Here is an 8,533-nt window from a genome sequence, read left to right as displayed (position 1 = left end):
GGAGGGGAAGTGGATAGGTGAATGGGTTAAGTGGGTGATGGGTATTGTGATGAGCACTAAATTCTATACCTAAAACTAATGTTGCACTGTATGTTAACTAACCGAAATTTTAAAAAATACTCAGAGAAAGAGAAGACAAATATCACTTGAGGTAAAGGACTGAATCTTAATCATAATATTAGACCAATCATTTAATTTTATTTATTGATTGATTTTTAAAGATTTACTTATTTGACAGAGAGAGATCACAAGTAGGCAGAAAGGCAGGCAGAGAGAGAGAGGAAGAACAGGCTTCCTGCCTAGCAGAGAGCCCGATGCGGGGCTCCATCCCAGGACCCTGAGACCATGACCTGAGCCAAAGGCAGAGGCTTAACCCACTGAGCCACCCAGGCGTCCCTTAATTTTAGAAACCAAAATTAAGATATAGTTAGCTTAATTACTTGCTTGCATTTATTGACAAAAATGTTGAGACAAGAACTCAGATTTGTTTTTAGAAATCAATGTTCTTTCCATCACAGTGATGAAAAGTTAATGAAAATGAAGTTTAAAAATATTATGTGTTCAAATAAGGCAAAAGAGTAGCAAAAGGACAAAATGGTGCTAATTATCAGCTTTAACAACTTTATTCTTTTTTTTTCAAAATGTGCATTGTACATATGTGTTCATATACTCTATTTCCAGATTTATCATGGCATAGCTTAGGAGCTATAGTGTAAATAAAAATAATCTTGAAGTCTTAAAATCAAAGATGTTTGATGATAGCGATTCACAACTATAAATGTTTAAATGACTTTAATTTTTTTAGCTTATTTTGCTGGTTTTATACTGTGGCAGTTTATGTATAGGAGTCTCATTAAAGAACTTGTGGGAAAAAATGACATCAGCTAGTCATATAGACAATTTAATATTAATCAGACTCTGTTTATACAAACTTCCTATAATTATGTGTCACAAAGACAATGATTTATTAGTAAAGTATGGTAATCCAGTTGTAAGTTTTAACTTACATCCTTGAAAACACATCGCAAAGTATGATAAGCATTGGAACTAGAGCAGATCCAACCAATTATACACCAAGTCTGGCTTTGTGTCCAGCGGAGGCAAAAATCAGATGCTTCACTAAAAATTATACCTTGCCCCACCCCCAATAACTCTAAATGTAAAATACTACATCAAGGAGGAAAAAGTCTTCCCAGTCTCTGCTATATATATATATGGTATATAACCTATACCATAAGGATTAATATAGTCCTTCTAATTTTATCCTACCTAGTATGCTTGCAGAACTTATTCTAATTCATATATATCGAACACTTTTTTTTGGAAGAAAACTGCATTTTATTTTTTTTTAAGATTTATTTATTTATTCAACAGAGAGAGATCACAAGTAGGCGGAGAGGCAGGCAGAGAGAGAGAGGAGGAAGCAGGCTCCCCACCAAGGAGAGAGCCCAATGCGGGGCTCGATCCTAGGACCCTGGGATCATGACTCGAGCCAAAGGCAGAGGCTTTAACCCTCTGAGCCACCCAGGCGCCCCGAAAACTGCATTTTAAAATAAAATACTGATGTTCCATTTGGGAGATAAAAAGTAAAAATTAAAACAACTTTTAAATATTTAAAATGAAATGAAAACAATTAACAGGAAAAATATGAGCTATTTTCTTGACGGTGTAGAAAATGTGATTTTGTTTGTATTCAGAAATTATTGCCAACTACACTCAAAATTTTTAAAAGATAGATTTGTTTATTTATTTATTTATTTATTTATTTGTTTATTTATCTTTTTGACAGACAGAGATCACAAGTAGGCAGAGAGGCAGGCAGAGAGAAAGAGAGAGAGAGGAGGAAACAGGCTCCCCGCTGAGCAGAGAGCCTGGTGCAGGGTTCATGATCTGGGATCATGATCTGAGCAGAAGGCAGAGGCTTTAACCCACTGAGCCACCCAGGCGCCCCTACACTCAAATTTTTACAAGTATTATAAAAAAGAATGTATTAGGCTTTAGAATTATTCTTATTTTAATTTAGTTTTATTATTATTAGTTTTTGTTTGTTTGTTTTTAGAGAGACAGAGAGAGAGAGCAGAGGGGAGGGGCAAAAGGAGAGGGAGAAGGAGAATCTCAAGACCCTGAGATCATGACCTGACCCAAAATCAAGAGTCAGGTGCTTATTAGCCAATTAGCTACACAGGAGCCCCTAGAATTTGTTTTTAATTAAAGATTATTACTTAAGGGAAATTTTCTCTTTGGTAATAGTCAATGCAATGTTCAATGACTTTTCTCCCATACATGCAAGATATTCTTTATACAAAGCAGAATATTGTTTAAATTTTTTAAAAAATCTCTGATCTTAATATCTTTCTCTTCAATGATTCTTTCTTCTTTACATGGAAATTGTTCATGGCCATTTCCCTGTTATTACAAATTCTGGACATTATACATTGACAGAAACCTATGGCCCAGTGGATTTCATCTCCATAAATTTAATAAATATAATTCTGCTTCTTAGTGGAGTTATCTAGTCCCTATCTCCTCATAAAGCACCATGACAATTGTTCTTTTACTGAAAAATCTACTTTCACTGGACGTAGAATATTAGCATCTTTAAGTAGAAAAAAGCTCATAAGCCTCCATGGCTACTACTATCTCTCCCAGTGTAAGAATACTCCCTACAGAATGACAAAAAATTTTCTGGCCTCTGCTTGAACACCTCAGTGACTACTAGTTCACTCATTCCATTGCAGTCTTTCCATCAATCAAATATTTACTGTACATCAGCTCTTGAAAGAGCACGATGTGAGTAAAAGCTTACCCCAATCTAATCAGACTGGCATGCATGCCACTTTCATGCAACAGTGAGTAGAATTGATGGTATTTCAAATACAAACAGTGTTCTTGTGGAGCTGTTGTAGGAGAGACTCAATCACAATGAAACTGAGACTCAATGAAATTTGGGCTAGCCTTTTGAAGGAGGTGGGATTGAGATGGTGTATTTGTGACAAGAAACAATGACACATTTAATTAACTCAAGAATAAGGGGGTGGTGATTGCATGTGGGCTAAAATGAAGTCGTCAGAACAGAAACAGCTCTAGGATCTAGCTACTATTTTAAATTCTCTAAGAGTTAGGTGGTCCTAGTTTCTTATGCTGTATCTCTTCTCAGCATAAATGGTATTTTTTTGTTTCCATGCCAATCAACTAATTTAGCTCCAGCTTATTTTCTGCCCACACCTAACTTCATCTTACATATGGCTCATCATGACCACTGCTGTTTATTTCTTTCTCCATTATTACTTTATTCCCTCTTAAAATTCTTTTCAAATTTTTTAGTGTAAATTATTAAGAAAAAGAAAATCAGATTTGGGTTCAGTTTTTGTCTGTGACAGGACATATAACAGATAAGTTGGTAGCCAGATTGGATGTTCTATAGTATAATCGATGCCTAATCATTATCCAAACACTTATTCTCTGGTGTGGGTGGGAGGGGAATAGGACCAATTGATATAAAATAAAGTGGTGGCTATGGAATGGTCAACACCACCTTAAAATGTAGATGTGTGAAAATCAGGCAATTAAAGGGTTTTTTAAATTATTATTCAGTGAAATACAGTAGAAAATACAACTGAAGATTAAAGTTGATACCAAACTATAATGATTCTTAAATTTTAATCTAAGAAACATAGACTTTTTCTCTATATATCAAAGGAAATTTTCAAAGATTTTGGTGTAGAGGAGTCATAAGAAGAATAATCAATTTTTGTATAGCATATAACTATGCTGCAGGGACCATTCTATATGCTTTATAAACAGTAATAATCAAATATCATTAGGCCTGTATTAAAGGAAGTTAGCTCTGGCTGCAACAAGGTATGGCTTTGAAGAAAGGACTACAGATCAGAATGGGAAGGATGGCGGCTGCAGATTAGAAAACTGTTACACTATTTTTGAACACTAAGAAATGTGAATACTTAAAACATGGCACTAGGAAAACAGTAATGGGGTGAATATAACAAACTTTCATATTTAAACATGATAGATTGTTAATTGACTTTATGTAAATAAATAATGGAAGATGTCACTATGGTATTGATCTTTTTTTTTAAGATTTTATTTATTTATTTGACAGGAAGACACAGCAAGAGAGGGAATACAAGCAGAGGGAGTGGGAGGGGGAGAAGCAGGCTTCCCACCCAGCAGGGAGCCCGATATGGGGCTTGATCCCAGGATGCTGGGATCATGATATGAGCTGAAGGCAGACGGTTAATGACTGAGCCACCCAGGCACCCTAGGGTATTGATCTTAAGAGGCTTCACCTGGAAAAATTGTGATATTACTAAGGAAACAAGGAGATGTAAAAAGAAGAATACATTTGCAAGGATGAGTTTGTTTGAAGTGTTTATGCTACATGAGGTGGAGAGGTTTACATAAAGAAATCTGATATTTGGGGGGGGTTGCCTGGGTGGCTCAGTGGGTTAAGCCTCTGCCTTTGTCTCAGATCATGGTCTCAGTGTCCTGGGATCGAGCCCTGCATTGGGCTCTCTCTCAGTGGGGAGCCTGCTTCCCCCCCTCTCTCTGCCTGCCTCTCTGCCTACTTGTGATCTCTCTCTTTGTGTCAAATAAATAAATAAAATCTTTAAAGAAAAAAAAGAAGTCTGATCTTTGGGGCAAAGGTGACAGAAAGATTTGAAAGTCATCCCTCATTGCCAAATGAGAGCTTGCAGTGTGAGATAAGAAATTGTTATTAGAGATGATTATAGAATCATGGCCCTCTGAAACTAGAAAAGACATTAACGATCATGCATTCCAACATTCTAATTTTGAAGAAATTCAATCGAGAGATAAATGAGTTGCCCAAGGTCAAAGAATAATAAGTTATTGACAGAGCTGACACTGGTTCCCAGATACACTGAAAAAGAAGAACCAGAGAAGTCCAATATCACAGATAAGTAAGGACAAGATTAATTACCAGGATACTGAGAAAAATTCAAAAAAACTTCAGCTTGATGAAGATTCAGAAAAGACCATTGAATTAGGCAAATAGGAGTATACTGTTGTATAATTTTATTATAAAATATTCTTTCTTAAACAAAAGTCACCTTCCACCCGAGATCTTCAAACCACTGATCTTCGGTTTTCCTCCTTGAACCAATATTGTTTTTTCTCTCCTTACTTTATATCTCAGTTACCTTTTTCTCTTATCCCCTTTTTCCAGCCCATATCTTTCATTCTCTGTCTTTTTAACAATATGAAAATGGACTGAAGTTTGGTATTTTCCAATACTGTATGCTTTTTAAGAATTGTGATTGACATTCTATTTTCCTTATAATTTCATCCAGTGACCAAACCTCAAAAATTATTGCCCCATTTGACTTCTGTTGATGATTTCATGCATAGTTTTTCTATCTCTAAAGTTTTTCTTTTTCCTTTTTGCCATTTTATATAATTTGCCTTATTTTATTGATTATTTTTCTCTATTAGGCAGCATGAATTAAATGCCAAAAGCATAGAATACTCATACTGAGTTGCAGCCTTAGTAATTATATCTCTGTGAGGACTATGGCAGGTCACTTGACTTCTCCATCTCTTAGTTTTCTAATCTGTCATTTTTGGATATTGCCTTCATTGCTGTTAAGAAGTAATTGTTGGGAATGTTGTGGAAAAAGGTGAAGCTGACATTATATAAAAGTATATAAAAGTGTTTTGGTAAATAAAACAATATTTGCAAAAACAAATTGTTATGTTAATACCAATTCCATAAATTGTTTAAGATCTTCTTTGATTTCTTGGTTGATCCAAACATTCTTAATCAGGATGGCCTTTCGCTTCCAAACTTTTTCTTGTGCTTGAGTTCCAGTTTCAAACCACTGTGGTCTGAGAATATGCAGAATATGGCCTTCTGAATGACATAGATTTTACTTCGGATATCAATTATCTAGATCTAGTACAATCTAGTACAATTTACCTAATTTTTGTAGGTTTTAGTTTCCTCATTCGCATGAAGGAGGTAATAATATATTTACTTTTTTTTCAGTTTTTGTAAGGATTAAACAAATGTATATACAATGAAGTACCAGGTACATAATAAGCATTTCATAAGTATATATTTTTTCCTTTTCTTTCCACACCAAGGTGTTTTGTTTACTTGTGATAACTTCATGTCAAATCCACTAACAATGATCCCTTTTGGAAAGTAGAATAATCAAAGGGACCAATATATCCTGTACTCTAATAAATGGTCCAATAAATAGGTTAAATACAGCTAACTTACTTGGCAGAAGTTAAGAGTAAAGCTGTTTCAAAATGTGTTTAATCTCCAGAGAGTAGACACTGCACTTTCTGATGCATTTTTTGACCACCTCTCTGCAGATTCTTAGATTCAATACACTTTCCTCTGTACTTAAGTAAACATAGCACAGGACATACTATTAGAAAGCCTGTATTTTAATCTTCATTTTACCAGTTAACTATTGGGCTACCCTGGAAAAGCCATGAAGACTTTCTCAAGCTTATTTTTCTTATGAGAGATTGGGACAGTGCCTCTTTCTCTCTCTACTTGTAGAGTTGTGTAGAAAGTATAAAAAAAATATGTGGATGTGCCTTTGAAAACTGAAAAATGTCACAATGTGAAATGACATTATTATCCAGGGGCATTTGTAATGTTTTGGGGTACTTCTTATTCTGAAGATATAAGTAATCTGGATTATCTGAAGCTCATGTTTTGAGGATGCAATTGGGTAAAAGCAGAATCAGGCTTTATACAGTGAAAGCCTATGTGTGTCACAGTGAGGTTATGGAATTCCAGCATGTTATTGCCACCTTTTCCTTATTTTTCCCACTGGTTATAAACATTTCTTCCTGAGAACACCAACAGATACTGACAGTCACTTAGTGTCTAATTTTTCCTCAATTATTTGTCTTGTGAACTACCCATCCTCATGTTTAAATAAAAATGATCACTTCTCTTTCCCTGATTTCCAGTGTTGATGCACATTGTTTCACAAAAACTAAAAGTCACAGATAACATCAATAATTATATTTTCCATTTATATTTCCAGCTTTTGAGACAAAGAAGATATATTAAAAGAATATAGTTTTTTGTTAAAAGAGAATTTCAAATGATTCCCTTATAATTTAATTTTTATGATAAGTAAAACTCTTCTTGTTTATCTTTCTAAAGGAAGTAGTTTCTTTGTTGTCACTAAGCAGTAGAAGAGATATTCATTTTCCCTCAAATCTTTTTCCTTGATATGATTTCTTCTTCCATTAGGAGAAAAAAAAAGAATTATATTACAAAACTATCTATATGAGAAATTACCTTCTATTTACCCCCCACAAGATAATTTTGTGAAGTATGGCCTACCATTTCTCTGACCTCATTCTAACTTGCCCAAACTTATTGTGTAAAATAATATGTATATTGAAGAGCTATCTAAAAAGTATCACTATATAGTACAACCCCACATTCACAATTACTTCAGTTTTATCTTTTATTTTTTAAAATTATTTTATTGTAAAAGTAATTTCTACTCATATTGTGAAGATCAAAACAACATTAAGAAAGATATGAAAGTATAACAAATAAAACAAGGTAATAATTCTGGTGATTGTTTCTATTTCCTTAGTCGTGATCTCTCCCTTTTCATTCACAATTTTTTTTTTAATTTGGGTCCTCTTTCTTTCCTTTTGGATTAGTTTGGCCAGTGGTTTATCAATCTTATTGATTCTTTCAAAAAACCAGCTTCCAGTTTTGTTGATGTGTTCTACTGTATCTCTAGTTCCTATCTCATTGATCTCTGCTCTGATCTTGATTATTTATCATCTTGTGTGTGGGGTTGGCTTAATTTGTTGTTAATTTTCCAGTTCTTTAAGGTGTAAAGAGAGCTGGTATATTCTGGATTTTTCAGTATTTTGAGGGAGGCTTGGATGGTTATATATTTCCCCCTTAGGACTGCCTTTGCTGTATCCCATAGGTTTTGGACTGATGTGTCTTCATTCTCATTGGTTTCCATAAATTGTTTAAGTTCTTCTTTGATTTCTTGGTTGATCCAAACATTCTTAATCAGGATGGTCTTTAGCTTCCAAACTTTTTCTTGTGCTTGAGTTCCAGTTTCAAACCACTGTGGTCTGAGAATATGCAGAGAATAATCTCAACATTTTGGTATCAGTTGAGTCCTGATTTGTGACCCAGTAGGTAGTCTATTCTGGAGAAAGTTCCAAGAGCACTTGAGAAGAATGAGTATTCTTTTGTTTTAGGGTGGAATGTTCTGTATATATCTATGAGGTCCATCTGGTCCAAAGTGTCATTCAATGCTCTTGTTTCTTTATTGATTTTCTGCTTGGATGATTTGTCTATTACTGAGAGTGGCATGTTAAGGTTCCCTACAATTAATGTTTTCATATCAATATGAGTCTTTATCTTGATTAACAGAAGGCTTATGTAGTTGGCTGCCCCCGTATTGGGGGCATAAATATATACAATGGTTAGATCTTCTTGGTGGATAGACCCTTTAAGAATGCTGTAGTGTCCTTCTTTATCTCT

Source organism: Lontra canadensis, unplaced genomic scaffold (assembly GCF_010015895.1).
Source record: "Lontra canadensis isolate GAN:19392208 unplaced genomic scaffold, GSC_riverotter_1.0 scaffold114, whole genome shotgun sequence".
NCBI classification, from domain to species: Eukaryota; Metazoa; Chordata; class Mammalia; order Carnivora; family Mustelidae; genus Lontra; species Lontra canadensis.
Note: the sequence above shows the minus strand (reverse complement) of the source record.